This window comes from Carassius carassius, chromosome 6, assembly GCF_963082965.1.
Source record: "Carassius carassius chromosome 6, fCarCar2.1, whole genome shotgun sequence".
In the NCBI taxonomy this organism is placed as follows: domain Eukaryota; kingdom Metazoa; phylum Chordata; class Actinopteri; order Cypriniformes; family Cyprinidae; genus Carassius; species Carassius carassius.
The window spans coordinates 25,204,894-25,226,506 of record NC_081760.1 but is presented as its reverse complement, the minus strand read 5'-3'; the positions used below and the strand labels follow the sequence as shown (position 1 = coordinate 25,226,506).

At 40.4% G+C, this 21,613-nt stretch overlaps 1 pseudogene; it reads left to right on the top strand.

Moving 5' to 3' along the window:
- Positions 1–21,613, top strand: part of LOC132142532 (progesterone-induced-blocking factor 1-like) — a 50,313-nt pseudogene that overhangs the window by 24,176 nt on the left and 4,524 nt on the right.

The window sequence follows — 21,613 nt, the reverse complement described above, 5'->3', positions numbered from 1 at the left end:
GCTGTTATTTTGAACTTTCTGTTCATCAAAGAATTCCAAAAAAATAGCAGTTTTCACAAAAGAAAAAAACAATAATATTAAGCAGCAATATTTTCAACATTGATAATAGTAAGAAATATTTATTGAGCAGCATATTAGAATGATTTCTGATCGTTTTGCTCAGTAGACTGGAGTAATGGCTTTTGAAAAATCACAGGAATAAATTGCATTTTAAATCGTATTAAAATAGAAAACCTTTATTTAAAGTTGTAATAATATTCCACAATATTACTGCTTTTACTGTATTGTTGATCAATAAAATGCTGCTTTGGTGAGCATAAAAAAATTAATATTTTTTATTAAGTTTTTTTTTTTTTTTAACATTACCAACCACAAGCTTTTTATCAGTGGTGTACATCTGGGCCATATATCTAGACTGGGCTGTCCAATTATGCATATTTAAATTGAGAAGTCTTAGTCCTTCTGATTAGTCCAAAGCACAATTGTCAAGACTTTTTACTATGCTAAAAACATTGATACTTTAATTGGTAAAAACTGAACACAAAGGGATATATTTTGATTATTTGATTATACTCTATCAAGAGGAAGAACTTCATAAATACATATGGTATGTATATAATCTATACAGTAAATCCTGTAAATGAGAAAGACAGTTGGCCGAAACAATTGGGATCAGCTTTTAATAAAGAGTCTTAACAAGCAAGTCTATGCTTGTTCCTCTCTGCCCTCCTACACCACAGTTTAACCCTAGTACACTCTGTTCTCAGCCTAAAGTAATATGATTCATTAATAAATGAACAGATCCATTCTTTTTAAAAGGGCAATAATACATAGTAACCAAGGTAATTATCATTGCCTTATTAGAAGGGTGCTGAGACAAATTTGCCAAACGGTTTTGTTAAAAGATCATTATAGTCTGAAACACAAAATGGCCAGACGGAGGGAAACATAATTGCATTGTTTGAAACTACCCATAAAAAAAATCACTTGATATATATGACTTGCTTCACAGACATAACATCAGAGCCTTTCATTTCATTGACGTTTAAAGCTATCATAACAAGATCATAGCAGACCGTAACTGTCATGCTTGATGTTCTCACAAAGCACCCGAAACATCAGTGTGTAGATACTGTATTTGGCCCTTGTGCTTTTGCCGTGTTTATATGCATCACGTTTCTCAGTCGCGTGTTTCATCTCTTGTAGGAATGAAGGGATCGCCCTTTTCCTTTGCCCTATCAGATGCACACTCCAGCTTATCCTCAGCCAATTGGAAGAGCCATTGAGCAATGTTAATGAGGTTACCGTGAACCTGGTGTCCGCTGTTAGCAAACAGACTTTTGCCATGTCATACATGACTAATTGGCACTTAGTATGTCTTTTGTAAATCACTGAGGATGAAGACCAAGTTTTCTTTACAAAATTCCTTTAGATTGCTCACTTAGCCACCCACACAGTGGAAGCCTCTCATTGCATGCAGTCTTTAGGAGTCCCACCCTGCTACAGCAGCCCAAAGATAGCAAGATCTTACCTGTAATCTGGTCCACAAGTCATCTATTTCATGCTCTATATCTTCTCACACTTGACAAACACTGACTGATGGCTTGACATAAGAAGAATAGCAGAGGGGATAATAATTGATCAGTTGAAGGACTGTGCTTAGATGTGTCTTTCTGATATAAGTATAACCAGGTTGTATATTTCTGAAACAAAAACAAAGAAGATATTTCGTTTTATCCTGCTTGCAAAGTTATTTACTACAAAGAAATCAATCCTCTATTTTTTAAATAAATAAATAAGCATTTCAAAATATTATTAAACTCAAACAGTTTTCTATTGAAATATGTTAAAATGTAATTTATTCCTGTGATGGCAAAGCTGAATTTATGATAATATAGAAATTATTCTTATATGCTGGTTTGCTGCTCAAAAACATTTGTTAATATTATCACAGTTGAAAAAGGTAGTGACAACTGTTCTCTTACGAGAGTTCTCTCGTACTGCGTCTTAGCTAAGACACTACGGGAAAAGTCTCTTTTCACGAAATACTGAAGCAAAAAATTATCCTTAATTTTGAATTATTGTAAAGCGCATTTGCAGCAGCACACAGCCATAGGCGAGACGGCTCGCTCGCTCATTGGCTGCTCTGCGGCAACTGCACAAGCCAAGCCTTCGCGCCCTCCATGCCACTTCCCGCCGAAACGGGTGTGGCCTAGCCCTACAAAGGGAGCTCGAAAAGGCTGACTCACCTGATTTTTCATCTCTTCAGCGAAGCTCACGTATCGTTGGATCACGAGAAGAAGCAAGCGCCGTCAGATAGCATCTCAGCGGGACGAGCTATTCCTGAAGCCGCTGGCCAACGCCGCCTTCCACTGCCGTTCCTGCTGCGCGTTCCGGCGCCCATATCCTTTCAATTCTATTATATCCAACTGTTCTTTATGCGTGTGTGTGTGTTCGCCTTGCGACACACACTCGTAAAAGAGCTTGCGTCTTTTTTAAGATGCCTTCTTGCGGCTCGTGTAGAGCCCCACTCAGCGAGGGAGACCGTTACGTCATCTGTGTCTCCTGCCTGGGTGAAGATCATGCAGCGATCGCGCTCGCTGACGGCAGATGCCCTCACTGCGAGCTGTTGCCAATGGTGACTCTGAGGACTCTCTTGGCTTTTTTCTCTGAGCCTGCATTCTCCGCTGCGCTGCGGCGCCGTAAAAGCGCCGTTTCCAGCAGATTCCGGAACCGCCTCCAGCTCAACCGAGCTCGCCGGTTCGCCCTGGTTCACCGGCATCTCCCCTGCATCGCTTCCCGATGGTCAGCGCCCGTTCTCTGCAGCCGCGTCTTCCAAGGAAGTTGATCTCAGGGCCGTGTCGGGGGAAGAGGACACGTGCTCTCTGCTAGCTTCGGGCAGTGTGGTCTGTACCAGCGCCCCTCCTCTCGTTCCCGGCTGGATGGTAGTTTCCTTTCGGATGAGCGTACTTCTCCGAACTCAAAGCCCGCCTCATTTCTTCCTGAGCTTCACGAAGAGGTGGCAAAGGCTTAGAACGCTCCATCGCGGGGACCACGGCAGAGGATTACGGTGAGGCCGGAAGCCCCGAAGCCATCCTAGCCATGGCCGATGGTGCTATAAATGTAGTGACGATGCCCACTGCTCAGTGCCCATCTCCACATATAAGCACAGCCCTTCACACAGGGCTCGCGCCCATAAAAGCGACTCAAGTCGATCGCGCGCACTACATAGTAAACGTGCCCACTCCTCAGTGCCCACAAACACTGTCACACACGTCATGTGGTTTCTGTAAAAACGAAACCCGTGCACGTTCATTCTGCCCAGGCAGACAGCGAGTCTAAAGCAGTAAATGTGCACGCTTACAGCCCACAATTACTCACAGACAGCACGAGTCCCACGGGACCCGCTCAGCCCTCCCTCACTCGGTTAAGCACCGTGGAGGGGTCGAGGACGAGCGATCTGCCTGCTGTGATCAGCGCGCTCCCCGCCTCAAATGTCACAGGCTTAACGCCCATGTTAGAGCACATCGAAGCGCTGCCGTTGCCCAGCCAACAGAGCGCGCTTCGCATCCAACCCCTAGCCATTCATGCAGACGCATGGTCAGCGCTTCCAGGGGTTCCCTCCGTGCTTTTTAGCGGGTCAAAACAGAAGTAGCACACCTACTTCGAGCCGAAATATCAAAACTGTTGAGCAGAGGGGCTGTGGAGCCTGTATCTCAAGCTCAAAGCGAAGGGGGGCTGTACAGCAAATACTTTCTAGTGCCCAAGAAAGACGGGGGTCTCAGACCCATACTGGATCTAAGATGGCTGAACAAAGCATTGGCGAAATGCAGTTTCAAAATGCTTACAACCAGGAGACTCCTCGCGCATATTCGCAGGGAAGACTGGTTCATGTTGATAGATCTGAAGGACGCGTATTTTCAAATACAGATAGCGTCACGTCTCAGGCGATACTTGAGATTCGCCTTCGAGGGCCAGACATACCAGTATACAGTCCTGCCGTTCGGCTCGTCCATGGCTCCTCGTACGTTTACGAAGTGCATGGACGCAGCGCTCGCTCCTCTCAGACTCAGAGGCATGCGAGTGCTGAACTATTTGGACGACTGGCTGATTCTGGCTCAGTCACGATCAGAGCTCGTGGAGCATAGGGCCGTTTTACTCGATCACCTCGAGAAACTTGGTCTCAGTGTCAACTGGACAAAGGGTTCGCTGAACCCCAGTCAGACGATACTGGTTTTGGATATAGCTCTGGACTCACGCTCCAAGACGGCACAGCTGTCGCCACAGCGCGCGTTGGGCATTCAGCGCACAGCGAGCTCTCTCCGCTGCGGCGCGACATTCTCGCTCAGAGAATTTCAGAAGATGCTAGGTCTCATGGCCTCAGCATCACCAGTTCTTCAGTTGGGCCTGCTCCGCATGCGCCCCTTGCAGTTCTGGCTGAAAGCGCAAGTACCGCGCAGAGCATGGATATCCGGTCAGTTGCGTCTCATGGTCAATCAGAGCTGTGTTACAGCCTTGAAACCCTGGACAGCGAACGACTGGTACCGATCAGGTGTAAGCCTGGGGACTTCCTCGAAAGTGAAAATGGTGTTGACGGACGCCTCCTCTTCGGGATGGGGAGCGCTGCTCGAGGGCCGACCGTTCTTTGGCCTGTGGGCAGAACGGGAAAAGCTCCAACATATCAACTGTCTGGAAATACTGGCAGTAGAGAACGCGCTGACGCGCTTTTGTCCCCGAATCTAGGGCCACCACGTCTTAGTCCGTTCGGACAACATGTCTGTGGTGTCCTACATAAATCGCCAGGGCGGTCTCAGGTCCCGAAACCTGTACAGGTTGGCGGAACGCCTCCTGGTTTGGGCTCAGCGCAACTTGCGCTCGCTGAGAGCAGTTCATGTGCCTGAGCTACAGAATCTGGGTCCAGACAGACTGTCCAGAAACAACATTCCCACGGGCGAATGGTCTCTACACCCACAGACAGTCCAGTTGAGATTTGGCAGAGCGGAAGTGGACCTCTTCGCGTCCCACGAAAACGCTCACTGCCCCGCGTTCTTTTCCAAGAGCGAAAGCGCGCAGTCACAAGGGTGGCCACGCTGCCCGCTCTATGCTTTTCCCCCCGTCTCCCTCCTTCCGCAGGTGATGGAACGGGTGAGGGAAACAAGATGCTCAGTACTGCTTGTAGCACCACTTTGGAAGAACCAACCATGGTTTCCAGATTTGATGTAGTTAGCTCGATTTGGCACCCTCAACCGGAGTTGTGGTCCCTCCATGTTTGGGCGCTCATCGGTTACCCGCTGATCTCTCAGTGGGAGTGCTAAATACTATCACTCAGGCTAGAGCTCTGTCGACTCGACGGCTATATGCCTCAAAGTGGTCAGTATTCTCCAGCTGGTGCACAGCTCGGGGACGTTCACCCCTTAGTTGTGAGGTGACGGAGGTTCTCTCCTTCCTACAGGAGCTGTTGGATAAGGGCAGAGCCCCCTCCACGCTCAAAGTTAGCTATCGCAGCGTTTTCTGAGACAACGCTCGGTCAGTCAATAGGAAGGAACGATTTGGTCATCCGCTTCCTTAGAGGAGCTAGGAGGCTGAATCCTCCCAGACCTCCGTCAGTCCCTGTATGGGACCTCTCGGTGGTTTTTGGAGGCCATGAAAGGTTCCCCTTTCGAGCCTATCCGAACGATTAGCCTCAAACATCTGTCATTCAAGACAGTGTTCTTGTTGGCTCTCGCTTCAGTGAAGTGTGTGGGTGACCTGCACGCGCTCTCGGTGAGCCCGACGTGCTTGGAGTTTGGGCCTAATGAATCAAGGGTCATACTCAAACCTAGGCACGGTTATGTGCCGAAATCCCTCAACACGCCGTTTCGGGCTCAGGTTATTTCCCTGTCTGCCCTGTCGGTGTCAGGAGAGGATGGAGACTCGAGTCTTCTTTGCCCCGTTAAGGGCTTTAAGAGCTTATGTGTCTCGCTCCGCTGTCTTTAGACAGACTGAGCAGTTGTTTGTCTCGTTCAGTGGACGTTCCAAGGGAATGGCTGTTTCGAGACAGAGCCTATCCAGATGGATAATTGACGCCACAGCGTTAGCTTACGCTTCCAGGGGCCTTCAGTGCCCACTGGGCGTCAGAGCACACTCCACAAGAGGCGTCGCCTCGTCGTGGGCGTGGTCTAGTGGGATCTCCTTACAGGATATATGTATGGCGGCAGGATGGGCCTCGCCGTCTGCATTTATCAGGTTCTATAACCTGGAGGTTCCCGCCCTGCAGGCAAAGCTGCTGTCGGTATAGTTGAATCAGGGTCCTGATTGGAACTCTGAGATCGCAAGCGCTATGCGCTGCCGACTGTTATGTGGGCAGTATTGCGTAAGACCCGCATTACCACATTGGTCAGGCCTTGCCGTGACTGTGTGATGTCATATTGCCATGTCTACGGACGCTGCTAGACACGGAGGGCCCCCCCCCCTCTCCTGTCCTGGACTCTCTGTGAGTCCCTCTGGTGACTGTGTACTGTAAATCCTGGGCGTTGCTTCCAGGTTTATTGGTGTGTGATCCCTGCGCGCACGGCGCTTTACATGGGGTTCCCGTAGCGTCTTAGCTAAGACGCAGTACGAGAGAACTCTCGTAAGAGAACGTACTCGGTTACTAACGTAACCTCGGTTCTCTCTAGAAGAGGGAACGAGTACTGCGTTCTCTGCCTTGCATACGATTCACTCTGGTTCGCTTCGGCGATGAAATAAATCAGGTGAGTCAGCCTTTTCGAGCTCCCTTTATAGGGCTAGGCCACACCCGTTTCGGGTGCTCATTGTTACATCAGCCTGCGCTCGATAGGCTTGTGCAGTTGCCGCAGAGCAGCCAATGAGCGAGCGAGCCGTCTCGCCTATGGCTGTGTGCTGCTGCAAATGCGCTTTACAATAATTCAAAATTAAGGATAATTTTTTGCTTCAGTATTTCGTGAAAAGAGACTTTTCCCGTAGCGTCTTAGCTAAGACGCAGTACTCGTTCCCTCTTCTAGAGAGAACCGAGGTTACGTTAGTAACCGAGTACGTTTTTATTTATTTATTTGCTTTATTATTAGTGATGAAGTTCAAAAGAGCATTTGAAACCAATTATAAAAAAATATTAAAAACAGTCTTACTGACTTCTGAATGGTATTTATGTACTGTATGAGTATGAACATATTATTTCAAAAGTAAATAAAAACACTATGTAAACTAAATAAAACTATACAAAACTATTTAAAAACATGGATTGTTTTTTTTAAGCATGAAATAATATTTCTATTTTTAGATTTGATAAGTATTACATTAAAACATAAAACTTTGGTAAATGAACATTTTAGAGTCATGCACGGGTTCGGGTACCCGACGGGTACATGCGTTTTATATTTAATAAGAGGGAAATAGACATGCATGCATGCGTGACAAAAAATATTTAACTTTTAGGTAGCAAAATATTTTTTAGTAATTCTGTAAATTACACTAAGGTTATTACATTGTCTGCTTGTTTGCTTCTTATTAATTAAATACGGGCAATTGATTGATAAAACATTGATCAAAATTAAGATAAAATGTATAAAAAACGAATATCTTTTAAAAAGAGTTTTCCATAAATAACTTCTGTATGACCTGGCAATAAAATGCGAAAAAAGTGTGTTTAATGTGATTGGCTTAACTGATTTGATTTCGGGTGCGGGTCGGGTGTCGGTTCTATTTTAAGCGGGTAGGGTCAGGTGCGGATTTTATTTAGTGCTGCTGTCGAAAAACGGGTTTCGGATGCGGTTTTAAGCACTGCGGGTACGGGCGGGTGCGGATTTACAAAATCGGACCCGTGCAGCTCTCTGGAACATTTTACAATTACATTAAATATCAAGTATTGACCTACAATTTATATGTAATATCAATCAATAACCGTTAAGATACTGTTAAGAAATTATGTGGATTATTATTATTATAATAATTATTATTCTTTTTTTCAGTTGGAGGCAGCCAAACAGCTTCTTCAGCAGGCACAGCAGCCGCAGAGCTACCTGATTGAGACCGTACGACAAAGAGACACTCAGATCCAAACGCTGAGAGACCGTCTCACGCGATTAGAAGAGGAAGTAAGGTAAAGGGGAAGTAAATGATTATCACAGATTTATAGATGCATCCTGTTTTTGATACAACAGCACCGTTTGAAATCTTTACAAAGCTTTTATTTTGAAAGGATATAGGTGGAGTTGTCATAGAATCATTGCCATTGTTTTGTAACAATAGTCGCAACGGTTTCTGACTACTAATATGCATGTTCCAAGGTATGCATTTGTACTGGCTAAGTGAAGGTAGTAGGAAATATCTGAAAAAATGTAAATACATTCCAACTCATTGAGGAGCAAAGGTAATGCACCTGCCAATAAAGGTCAGGCTCTAGGCCCACCTGACAGCTTCATATTAGCAGTGCATGTGCGTGCATGCATGTATGGCTGGATGTTTTGTTCTTGGCTCTGTCACATGTCAATGACAGTTGTAATCCCTTACCTGTATATGCAAACTGTACAAGCAGGTTTTCTCCTGTATTGGTCTCTTTAGAGGTCATCTTGGGACTAATATGAAAAATACAACTATCTCTCCTAAATATCAGCATCTATCAGGTTTTATTAGAAGGCTACTTGTGGATGGGACGATTTTTCTTGAGTAAGGATAATTAGTGAACTTTAAATTTATATTGAAGTGATGAAGAGGTTAGTCTCAGTGAATGTTGCCTGTTCATTGCAAACAGGTGCCGTGCAGTCAGTGAAGCATATGCAATTAATTTATTGCTTGTTGATTTCACATTCGTTTTATTTGAAGTTTTATTTATTTAACTCTGTCAAGCCTTCCGGACTGTGAGTTTGTTCACAGCTTAGTGTTAATTCTGTAGAAATGTTAGTACACAAAAAGAGAAATACCTTCAGCTCACTATGTTTGTCACCACTCATTACTCATGCCATACGTTTGACAAAGAGTTGCTCTGTTGAAATGCAGTTTTTGTCATGTGTGACCTTTAGTGCTGGGTTTCACACGAGGAGCAGCTGACTTTTAAACCCATGTATCTTGAAGAAAATTTGGGATTTTCTCTGACTGAAATAGTGTTTTCTTGTACAACATACTCTAGTAGTCTAAATATTTTTTTTTTTTGCAGCATAGATACATTATCCTAAAGTTGCTTACATGTATGCCACTGGTTTTAACCATAGACTGTATAAAAACATGGACGTAGTGTCCGTGACGTCACCCCGTAGACTCCTGAAGTGTTTTTGAAGCCTAAAGTGTGCAGAGCGGGCTGTCGCCATCTTGGCAGCACGTCACCGCGCGACTCTCCCAGACAATCAAAAATGGGCAAAAAGGCGGGAGCTACTTGCTGAAGCCACGCCCACCTAGTGCGACGGCAGTGTCAGCAGCGGCAATCCACCTGTCACTCTAGTGGCCAGGCCCTTAATTATGCAGAACTTTAAGTCTTAATATAATTTAAATGGATTGGACTGTGAACTAAGCCAAGCCACTGTGTTATATTTTACATGCCTTTGAAAATGCCAGAGAAACATTGCTTTAAATCACGGCTATGGGAACAATGCTATACTGGATACAAGCATGTTTTGGAAGTGCCATGTTATTCAAGATGGAAAGAAAAGCATCAATAAATGAACTGCCTAATAAATAACTGGATTCAACCTCATGATAAACATGCAAGTTTGTGTAATAAGTTAAACTGCCGTCACACAACAGCCAACAGTGTTTCCCAGTTTTCCAGTCAATACAATTATGTATATGAGCAGCTATGAGGATCTAACCATGTGTAAAGCACTATACATTTTTTTCAAACATAAATTAATAATATTACAAACTCACCATGGTATGGGGAGAAAAAATATATATGTGGGTTCTTTTTTTAAATGTGGTGCAGGCAGTGGTGGGTGAGTGTTACGTAATCAGATGACTTTTTTCAAGTTACAAGTATAGTAATGTATTACTTTTTAATTTACAAGATAATATCAAATTTACTTTTTCAAATAAGTAACGCCAGTTACTTTGTTTCTCATGTATTAGCTCTCCTGTCCTCATGTTGAGAGAAATCAGGAGCCTGATGTTACTGTAGTTCTAGACTACATGTCAGCATGTATTTACTCATCTCACTCGCACAAAAACAGATTCAGTATTTCTCAAACTGATGAAAAAACAGTCAAACGCAAACTCAGGACATGATGCAAACATGTTAAATAACACAAGTGTCCTTTATGTATTTAATTCCATTTAATTAACCACTTTATTTGCTGCTGAACTCCAGTGATCAACCATACTAATAAGCAAAAATTACTTAACATAAAAATAACATTTGTGTTTTCATTTATTAAATTTTTTTTTGCTGAAGAGAGAAAAATGAGGCAAAGGCAGATGACAAAAAGTAATGCAAACGTAATCAGTTAAATTTTTTTACACAATAATGCATTACTTTTAAAAGTATATTCCCCCTACACTGGGTGCAAGTGTGCTGTATATAAATGTATAAATGTAAGATGAGATATTTATTAAAATGTTTGATCACGCTAGCAGTATTTCGAATCAGACTAACTAGTTTTAATTGTAGAAGTTACTAAACAGCATTCAAAGTAAATGCACGGTTTTTATTTACATCACAAATCCCCAGTACATGTTACTGTGATGCTGCAGCTGGTTTCCAGATGTTCATCTGGGCCCATATTTGATATTATACATGTTATTATGCCCTATATTTGTCACAGTGATTGTGTTTTAAAAGGCCTAATTACGCTGCCTAAAAAGACCACTTTGTTTTGCCTTCCAAAAGAGGACACAACTAGAAATCAGTGGTTAAACGGTTCAACCCAAATATTCAGATGTGTGAAGCACATTTTATGGAGGACTGTTTCCTGAACTTGCAGAGTAGCCTACAATGCATCTGTGCTCAAAGGCTGTTTCTATAAAGTGGGACAGTTCCAACTTTGCAAGGAAAGTCTGGCGATTCTGACTCACAGCCTGTAAGTAAGTTTATATATATATATATATATATATATATATATATATATATATATATATATATATATATATATATATATATATATATATATATATATATTTAAAGAATTTGCCACTGATGATTGACGAGTTTTGAGCCGTGTATAGTATTGCTTGTTGTTTGTTGTTTCTCTGATCACAAATGCAGACATGGTTTTATGTTTACGGGCGTGATGCAGTGCGGTGTAAAAAGACAGTATAAGTCAGTAATTAAGTCCCCACTGGATGCAACAAATGCCTCGTTTGTAATGGGTTTTATTGGTTTTGTCTTGTCTTGCCGGGAGACGGCATCACAGTATGGTGAGGAACGTAACATTTCCACCATTACACCAAACACAACAACATAACGTCATATGACCCTTTTAAAAATAAAAATAAACAAATCCAAAATGTAATTCATCAATAATATGTTAAGTCTCTTCTGTTATACTATATTGATTAATTTACTTTTCCATATCACATAAAAATGGAGGAACAGGAGGAAGTCAAGGTTTTTATTTTTTTATTTTTCATTTTTGTCTGACTGACTGACTGTTGTTAAACCAAACTAAAGATCATAGAAACCACTGTCTAACTTCATATTAAATTAGGATTAAAAATAAAAAATCGTTTTTTGATTAACAACCTCTTGTAACTCGCATAATGGGGCCACACGCAATTACCATTCAAAACCATGATAGTGTAACATGTTGTAAATACAGTATAACATGTTTCTGATAATTGTTCATTCAGAGTCAGTCTGAGGAATGACCTTTAGTCTGAGGAATTTCTTAACTATTTTCCATGAGACATTTTTATAAAGTTTCACATAAATTTTCTTTCTTTTTTTTTTTATTAATTCTACATTTGATTTATTTTAATTTGTAAAATGTTATGTATTTTATAATAAACGTTTTGTTCCACTTTAATATTTTTGAAAGTGGACGTGGGTTCACTTGCGTTTTAAAGTAGTTTCATGCTTATTTAGATTTTTTTATTAATGAGTTAAATAATACAACTTTAGTTACTCGCTTAAGAACTGCTTTTCTGAAGAATGTTATTATGCATTGTCCATAAAAGGTATTTACTCATGACAGTAAGAGAGTAGTTCCCACAGACACAGAGTTTTGTTTAGGTGTGTCCTCTTTTATTGTCACTCAGTCACCCCGCCTGCCTTTGCAAATTACACTGCATACCTGCAGTTTACTCTCTAAACAAGTCATACCTTCATCGGGAAAAAAACTCAAATTAGTCATCTGCAGCACTAGTAATTGATCCAGGGGTGCTCCAGCGGTGTATGTTTAGGATGCTCTCAGATCCGCTCAGGTGCGACAACAGCTTTCCTTGAAGATTCTGAGATACAGTAACTAGAATATCCAGTCTCTCAGGTCAGCTGTTTCCCAAGCTCAAATCATCAGATTCATAATAACTTTGCTGCTTGTGGTTGTTCACAGACAGCTAATACATTGCCTCATTGAGGGGAACCAATGTGTAACTCCAAAATCCACTTGACCCATAGGTTCTGAATTTAGTGTTTGGAAGGACAATGTATGAAACATGGAAAAAGTTAGTACACGGTATGAATTTTGGTTTCATATACTTATTTAGAAATAGAATTGCATTTCTATCAAATGTATGAAGTTTTCCTGTATCTAATAGGTACACTATACCTCCTCTGACATTCTGAACTCTTGGGATATTAAGGGCAGGGTGTAACTGATTAAGCGCCGGTGCAATCTGGAGCTATTTTCAACCAAATACTGCTGGCACACACTGTGCCGACTTCACAACTTCCAGTGGCATGTTGGCAGAAAGCATGCAATCCTCACAGACAGCTGCTCCTCACTGGCGCTTTTTAGCATGCCAGCGCATATGGTCGCGCAGTGATAAATAGAAATATTGAATGACTCTTACGCATCGGGGTGATCTACATTCGCCGCTGATCTGGGAGGTCATGTGCTAGCAGGGGATATTTTACATTGCTGTCGTGCATGTGAATATTAACTGTTCACACACAAAAAAGGCTATTCAACTTTTTTTGAGGTTTTTGTTTTGACACCAAAGAGTCAAAACAAAGTTCCTTTCAGCAGGTTTCTGTATATTTTTGTAGCAACGTTCCCGTTGCATAAAATGGAATGTCGGTCCCCTTCTTAGTTTTATTTTAAGACCTAAATGGTTTTACTCAGGCTAAGTATGTACAGTTTTTTTTTGTGCAGTATTCTGTAGCTCTTAAAGGATCTTCTATATCTGTCAACAGTGCTTTTCTTTTTGAAAACCTTTTTGGCATCTGTGATCTTTATCAGCATGGTGGAACACAAGTATGAACAGCAACTGATCTGATATCACACTGTCCTTTTTTATAAACATTTTTAATTTATTCACACCATACAAGTTAAAACATTAAGTTTTTTTTAATCCAGCCACATATTGCTGATTGTTATTAATATTTTAATATTTAATAAAAATATTGATTAATATTTTATTAAAATTCCATAGTTAATGCCATAGTTTAATGTCCTGTACATGGCATTTGGTGGATAGAATGTGTTTTTTTTTTTATCTAATCAAGGTTGAATTTCAGTACTTTAGAGAAGGGGGAGATTTTCAGTCAATGGGGACTCAAATTTAAATGTACATTTGTTTATAATACATTTTTAATCTGTTATATGGCTTTAGAATTTGATTTTATATGGCTTTGGAATATAGAGCATAAGTAGCTTGGGCTTCTGTTATGCTGTTTTTTTCTGAACAGATATTGTCACTAAGTTGCATAATAAAAAAGTTGTGTGGAAATTGAAAATTCTCCTTCTGTGTTTCATGGCAAACATCCATGCAAACACATGCCATTTCAAACTCTGTTATTTGCTTTTATATTATATACAAATAATAATAATTATATATATATATATATATATATTAGTGCTGTCAACGTTAACGCGTTAACGCATGCGATTAATTTTTGTCTGGTTTAACGTGTCAAAATATTTAACGCAATTAACGCAGCATCCGTATTTTCTGCCATCCGTTGGCTAGCTTTATATTATATGATCACGCTCTTATTCATTTAAATGCTTTTAAACATTTCAAGCACGGCAAGACAAAAGAGAATGTGCTGTCTGTGAATGCCCTTATGTGATACATACACACGTACACACACACACACACACACACACACAATGCATAGACAGGGCGCCAGAATTCAGTTCTCTTAAACGCTTGAACTAAAAATAAACATCCCAAAGTGCCAGTTTTGTCGATTATCCTCATAGGAGCGATCTTAAATGATTTATATAAAGTCTAAAATGAACAAAAAGAGTTGTGAGAGAATGAGGCGAGATCCATAGACAGTATATAAACGGTGAGATCCGCGTGTCTGTCTGCTCTTAAAGGGACAGCAGCCAATAAAGCTTCCTGTCAGTAAAGTTAAAGAACAAAGGGAACAGAGAAAATGACTCGCTGCTCTTGACTAAATAACTTTTGTAGCTTTAATAAGGATTAACTATTTAATTTATAGTTTATGCAGTGCACACTGCATATAACTTTGATAACTTTATTAAATTTCTGTATATTTCCTAACTGTTAAGACATGAAGGGCAGGAGTAAACATGACATTTATTATGGGTTTATGTTAGCATTGTTTTAAGTTTACTTAAATTAAAAACTGTTATATTTTTGAAGCCTAATAATAAATGTAAAAAAAAAAAAAAAAAAAAAATCAGTAGCTGTATTAATATCAGTAATACTGGCCTTCATTCATAAAAAGATGGCATTTAAATTTAACTGTGAAATTATTACATTAAAAAATATATTAAAAACGTACAAAAACATTTTTTTTATTGCGATTAATTGCGATTAATCACAGAAAAAATGTGTGATTAATCTAGTTAAAGTTTTTAATCGATTGACAGCACTAATATATATATATATATATATATATATATATATATATATAATAACGGAGTTTGAAATGGCATGGTAGTATGGATGTTATGGAATGTTGACATCCTGCATCAGGACACATGAGATGTTTGTGTATGCAGTTTAAGTCTTAATTACCCTTCCTAAGGGCAGAGCACTGCTGGCAAAACAAGACTGCAGTCAAAGCACCACAGAAGCGGCAGTCTCTTTTTTACACATTGTGAAGGGAAACCAACGAACAATAGAATGAAGCTCTTTAACTTTCAGACTACCACTGATTTTCTTCTTACTCTGCTGCAGGAACTGTCTGTGATGAAGCAAGTCCTGATTAGCATGCGGCGCGCTCACAGCAGCACGGTGGGCCTCTGTCTGTACCTGTATCCCTTCGTGAGCTTGAGACTGACGGTGCCAGTACAGCAGTTCATACACAAAGCTTTAAAGAGCACAGACAAGGAGCAGTGCAACTATGGTCCCAAACCCACAGTGTTTGTAAGTTTTGCTTGGACAGAACCTTTCAAACAGTCATTTATCTTCCATATAAAACAGGGAAACGTTTTAAAGATTTTTTTGAACTGCTCATTTTTTTATATATATGTTTTTTGCTTTCTTAGGGCTGCTTGTGGCTAGACTCACATTAACTTTTATAGAATTTTTTACTCGTACCAAAGTCCGAAGAAATGGTCAAAGATATTTAACAATGTTTTTTTTTCTTTTCTTTTTCTTTTAACAGACCAATAAAGAAGTTCCAGAATGGTACAGAAAAGTCGAACGGAAAACTAAATAGACTTGTTCAACTTGTTTAATACTTTTGGGATGCTATTGCATGCAACCAAAGATGAAAGTTTTTTTAAAAGACCTATTACATAACTAGTTACACTGGTTTGATGTGTAGCAATGAAAAATGTGAACCTCAAAATATGAATTTAAATTTGAATGGTAATAAACCTTTCAAACATTTTGTTTTTAAAGTAAGGTTCTAAAGTAAGGTATAAGGTTATGTTGTAAGCAACACGTAGCTATACAGTATCTGAAAATAAGCATGTTTAATATTCGCCCCTGTAAAAATAGCTCAATATCTGTATCTATAATTTGATGATAATGATTCATAAGATGTGAGACAAGCTGTTGATAAAAATAGAGAAGCATGCTTATTTGTGTCATCTTAATGTTACGCGCAACAGGCTCGAATGGCCAACAAGAACAGCGGTAGCAGTGAGCTGCGTTTTATTGATTAATTTCATTGATTCAGTCTGCTTGAGATGGATATTTTTGTTTGCCTTATTGTGTTATTTTTAAATGTGAAATTATGGTGAACGTTTATTTTATATATGGATCATTTACCGTTTGTAAATAAGCCTTATTGTAGGCTACAGCTTTGGAAACAGTAAACGTAGGATGTCCTGACAGACACATCTTTAAAAACTTGGTAGTGGCTGAACCTCATTATTAGGGATGAGAATCCTAAGGGATTTAAGGACTCCGGTTCTTTAACAGCTCCAGAGCCTTTTGTTTTAGTGCTTTTGAGGAATAAATATTTGAAGGGGAAAAAATCTGATTGCATTGACTGCTCTTGGCAGTCTGTTGCCACATGATGAGATCTCAGATGAGATTTCAGATTAACAAAATCTCAAAACATAAATGTTTTTAATAGAATTTGGCAATCAAACAAGTTTAGTCCTAAATGTGAAATGTGCACACACTTACTCTGATTATAGCAAATGTCATAATGAGTAGCCTAATGAAGTTAGACTGCAGCATAACATATTTGCGTTCTGTAAGGGAGTAACCGATCCAGTAAGAGATTCATGATTGGCTACGATTCATTAAAAGCACCTGCTCATAAGAGTTGGGAATCGGACAACCCTGACCACTCTGAATGTTGTTGGTTCACTTAAAAGAACCGACTCATAAGAGCCTTTTGTTCGGGTATCCGACTACCCTGAAAAAGATCCGGTTTTACGACTTGTTATTGACTATTTACTTCTCTGCTGTAGCTATTTTTTTGTACTAACATACTTTTGCTGTTTAATATAAAATAAACAATGTTTTATCATAAAATGCCCATTGAATTAACCGATAAAAATAATGAATAGAATTCGAAAATAATTTCTAGTATAGTTTTTTAGTAATTTATAGTGACTTTTTTTATACTGCACTGCTGTAATTATTAAAATTATTTAAATGCTAAATTAAATATACGTAAAGGGGTGGGCAGATTTAACTCTCTGTTTTGACGGGTTCCAGTAACAGCAGTAGTAAAGATATAGCCGTATCACTTTCTCAGACTCTGTCAGGCCCCGCCCTTTCAGCGATTATACATATATCCCGGAGCTCCAGGAACGGAGTGAAGCGAAATGGGACATTACTACTGAAAGCACGCGCACATACACGCACAGTTGTCATTCCATGCACCATACACTCACCTCCCGTTCCTCAACGTCTATCAAAACACATCCTGCGGACCCTCTCTCCGTCACATTCACGGCTTTATGGCCGCTACGCTTCTTACGATGAGCGCTGCGCTCGCACCGGGACAAGATGACTTTCTCTCGCTCCTCAAACCCTCACTATCCGACGGCTTTCAGGAGGACTCCTCTCTGTTTTCCTTTGAAGCCAAGAATCCCGACACGGAAAGGAGCTTAACACACGACTATTCTCAGGTAATTGTTTAATCAGTTCTTTGAATGGTGCTTTGCTTTTTTTCCTTTTGCGCATGATAGGACTGTATCACTGCATGAATTAAAGATCAAATGCATCCCTTCGCGTGAAAGGTGGGCCGTCGTGGATGATGCGGCAGCGTGCACGCCTGCAGTCCCATCAGCATCATGCCCCATCAGATGCGTTAAGCAACCCATGTGCGATTTAAGCAACTTTTAATTTTAGAAATAAAGCAAAATCTAATTCAAAGAATAGTTAAAACAAACTTGTATTGTGTTTCTAAATTACTGTTAGTCGTTTTCCCTGAAATGTTACATTTTCAGATTCTTAGAAATAGACAATGTTGTAACACCATCCACAATTATCATCTTTCCATTTGAAATAAACGGACAAAAGTCTTCAATTCAGGACAGTTCTACTTTGCTCGTTGTCGTTAGAACGTTTTCCAGTGTGTTAGTTAATCCTGTGTGCAAATTGTGTTGTTAATAACAAACAAAATCCGCTTGTTTTATTACAAATAATCGCTCATTTCCATAACCGTATTTACCTATTTATTTATTTATTTATAAAATGCTTAATCATTTACACCAGGTCGGACAGTGTTTAAAAAAATAAATAAGAAATAAAAGATGATAATTTAAATAATTTTATATCATAATCTGATATTTTTTAAAGGTGGTATTACCAAAGAAGGTTATTATTTGAATTTTTTTTTTACGTTTCTTTTAATTAGAACTTCAAAGTTAATCTATGCAACTTGTGTTCACTGGTTCAGTGCTTATCCCGTTCTCCAAGCTACAATAAATAAACAAACAAACAAATGACATTACCACATAGGCACCGTCACACGTAGCATAATATAATGAATCATCTTCACTGTTGTAAATTTTAAGTAGACCACAGCGTCCTCAAATAAAGAATCACTCGTCCATTTCAAAAGTGTTTGGTGATGTTTTGGGGATTTCCCCGTGGCTCAACGCAATGGAGAGTCTGGCCTGCGGCTGGTGCTGGTGCTGGGGCTGGGTCGGGGAGCGCACAGACTCGTGTCTGTTGCTTGCAGTTGGTTTCTTGGCTACCGTCAACAACTGTCTCCCCCTCCGCACCCACGCGCGCTGCTCGCGAGCTCCGAGCTGAAACTTCCCAGCAACGCCGAGCCTCAAACTGAAAACTTGTGAAAGAGATAGTACATGTCCGGCGAACAGCTGGAAGATCTAAATCCAGAAATAGCTACGTGTAGCAGCCGCGTAAAGAGCACTAAAAGAGCTCTGCCATTTCGAGTGTTTATGTATGCATGTACTGTATGTGTGAGAGTGTTTTCATTTCCATTGATGTTTATTCCAGTAGTGACTCTATAGATGTTACTCTCAGGAAGTAATGAATGAGTCTTGATTTACTATTTTCTGCTGATTACGGTTTTATGATAATTGGGTGGAAATTTGGAAAGGCTGAGCAATCTCTCAGCACGCTTTCCACCTGTCAGCAAGTCTGTTTTGAGCTCGTGGTATGAGCGCTGTTTTACAGTCGAAGGCGGAATGTAGCAGAGACATATCGAAGAAGACTTGATAAATGCTTTACCTCTGACTGCTCCATAAAGCAACACAACCGATTCATGTTCTCGATATAGACAAGATCGCAGGTCAGGTGTTAAAACGTAAAGTTCTGATTTTTAGGTTTTATAGCTTTGCAGGGAAAATATCTACCCCAATGTTTTGTTTTTGTTTAGTAAAAAATTTAAAAAAAAAAAAGAAAGAAAAAGATTTCATTCAGACAGTAGTGCTGATACGCTGCAAACATAATACATTCAGTGACAGCAAATGAGAACATAAATGGTATGCAACATTTACTGAAAATTCACAATTGGCAAATATCAGCCATTTACTCACCTGTCCTTGCCTGTCCATATATTACTAAAAACTTTAAATTTCTGTCTTTTTATTATTATTATTATTATTATTCTTATATTCAAGGTTAACTGAGTTTTATTACCATTATTATAGTCCAAAGTGTCCTTAATTGAAGAGAAAACCAAATAAATATCTCCTAATTACTCAGCCTGGCTTATAAATCGGTTTATTGTTAGATTTATATGATAGATTTAATTTTATCTGCTCCACCATGCTTATTCATATAATGAATAATTTGTTTATATATATATATATGTGTGTGTATGTATGTGTGTGTGTGTGTGTGTTATATGTTTATATTTATGCTGTAAGATGATTTAAGCATCTGCTGTGTTCAGTCGTCCATATATTTTTATTCCGAGCCAAGTTAACTTAGCTGAGTAAGCAGGCGTGTTGGCCATTGTTGTAGCAGTAAGTGAATATTTGCATTCTTGCAAGCTTTTCAAAAATGTTATGTATACTGTGTTTGTGCTTGGCCAACACAAGCAGTCTCAGGAGATCCTGGGAGCTTTTATGACAAAAGCAGCGTGTGCAATATTCTAGCAGTTATTATTATGAAATCTGTTTATCTCGTTTGCCTTTAATGGGCTTTACAACTGCATTTACAATTTTATGCTTCTCTCTTTTGCTCTCTAGGCTAAACAGGAGATGGATAAATATCTGTCTCCACAACCTGTGGCTCTCCCTGACCCAAAGAAATCCAGACGAGAGAACATCTCTGTAATGGACCAGTTTTTCAGGGATGAACACGGGTCCCCCTTCAGCATCAACATGAATGTCTTCCTCCCCGACATTGCTTATCTAAGAACGGGAATGTGCCGGCCAGCTCGGCCTTCAGTCCCCAGCCAGGTCAAAACTGAACCTGTAGCAGCGCCTTTCTCTCATCCCGAGTGTCCGGTGAACTCGACTGGCCCTGCTCCATCCACGCTGCCCGATTTCACCAGCATCTTTAACTCGAATTCCACTTCGGGTTCTGAAATCAATCCCATGGACGATAACGCTGGGGTCTTTGTCAAGCAGGAGATGCAAGGCTTTGACATCCCACAGGATGGGCCGCTCTTCCAGCTCCTCAACTCAGAGCTGGACATCCCCCATTTAGCCGATTCACACTCCCACCCTCACATTCACTCTGTGCCCTCACAGATGCCTACTTTCCATGACCTGCACTTAGCGACCCAACAGACTGCTTCCAAGCCATACTGTGGCATGCCCGCCACCGGCTACCCTCTCGGCCCGGGTCACTTTGTGCATCCTCAGGGTCAGGCTCAGTTGCAGCTCAAAATGCCCTATCTTCCCCCCTCGCCTCCCACTTCAGAACCTGGCAGTCCTGACAGACAGAAGGAACTGCTTCACAATCTGACACCACCACCATCTTACGCCGCCACTATCGCCTCCAAAATGGCTGTCCATGCTCCCAGTCACCCAACACCCACCTCGACACGAGCCCTCGCGACCACTGGGTCCATGCCTGTTCGTTACAACAGACGAACAAACCCAGACCTTGAGAAAAGACGGATACACCACTGTGATTTTGCAGGTACAAACTGTTTTTTTTTTTTTTTACAATTGAACTGTAATCAAATATAAAAACAGATCTATAGCCAAATTTACACAATGCTGCTGTTTTCTGAAGCACTATGTTGCTTTCGACTGCACTTTCCTCCTCAAACGCTTTAATTCACTGTTAAATAATTCAGAGACGGCCAAAGCCTTTTAACCAGCGCTCAAGATGAATGCCAAAGAGTTGACGTCAGGCTGATTGTTATTGAATCCTGTTGCATCAAATTGACTGGGCAAATTATAAAACAGACAAGCCTCACAGTGCCATTAATAGTGCATTTACGCTAAGAAGCTCCATGTCTGAAGCGACGAGCTTTGCAATTAAGAACCCATCACTGCTTTACTTCACTGAGTGAGGTTTTATAGATAACGACATGAGATGGGCTTTAAATTCCTAATTGGAAAAGAAAGCTTGCTGAAACCAAATAACAGGATGCTCTTATTTGTGAATGTGGCAACGAGTGAACCAACCGATTTTGTGTTGGTGACTAAAAAGAATAAATCGCTCTCTTGTCCTACTGTTAATGCATCAAACATTACAATGGCATTGTTTTGTT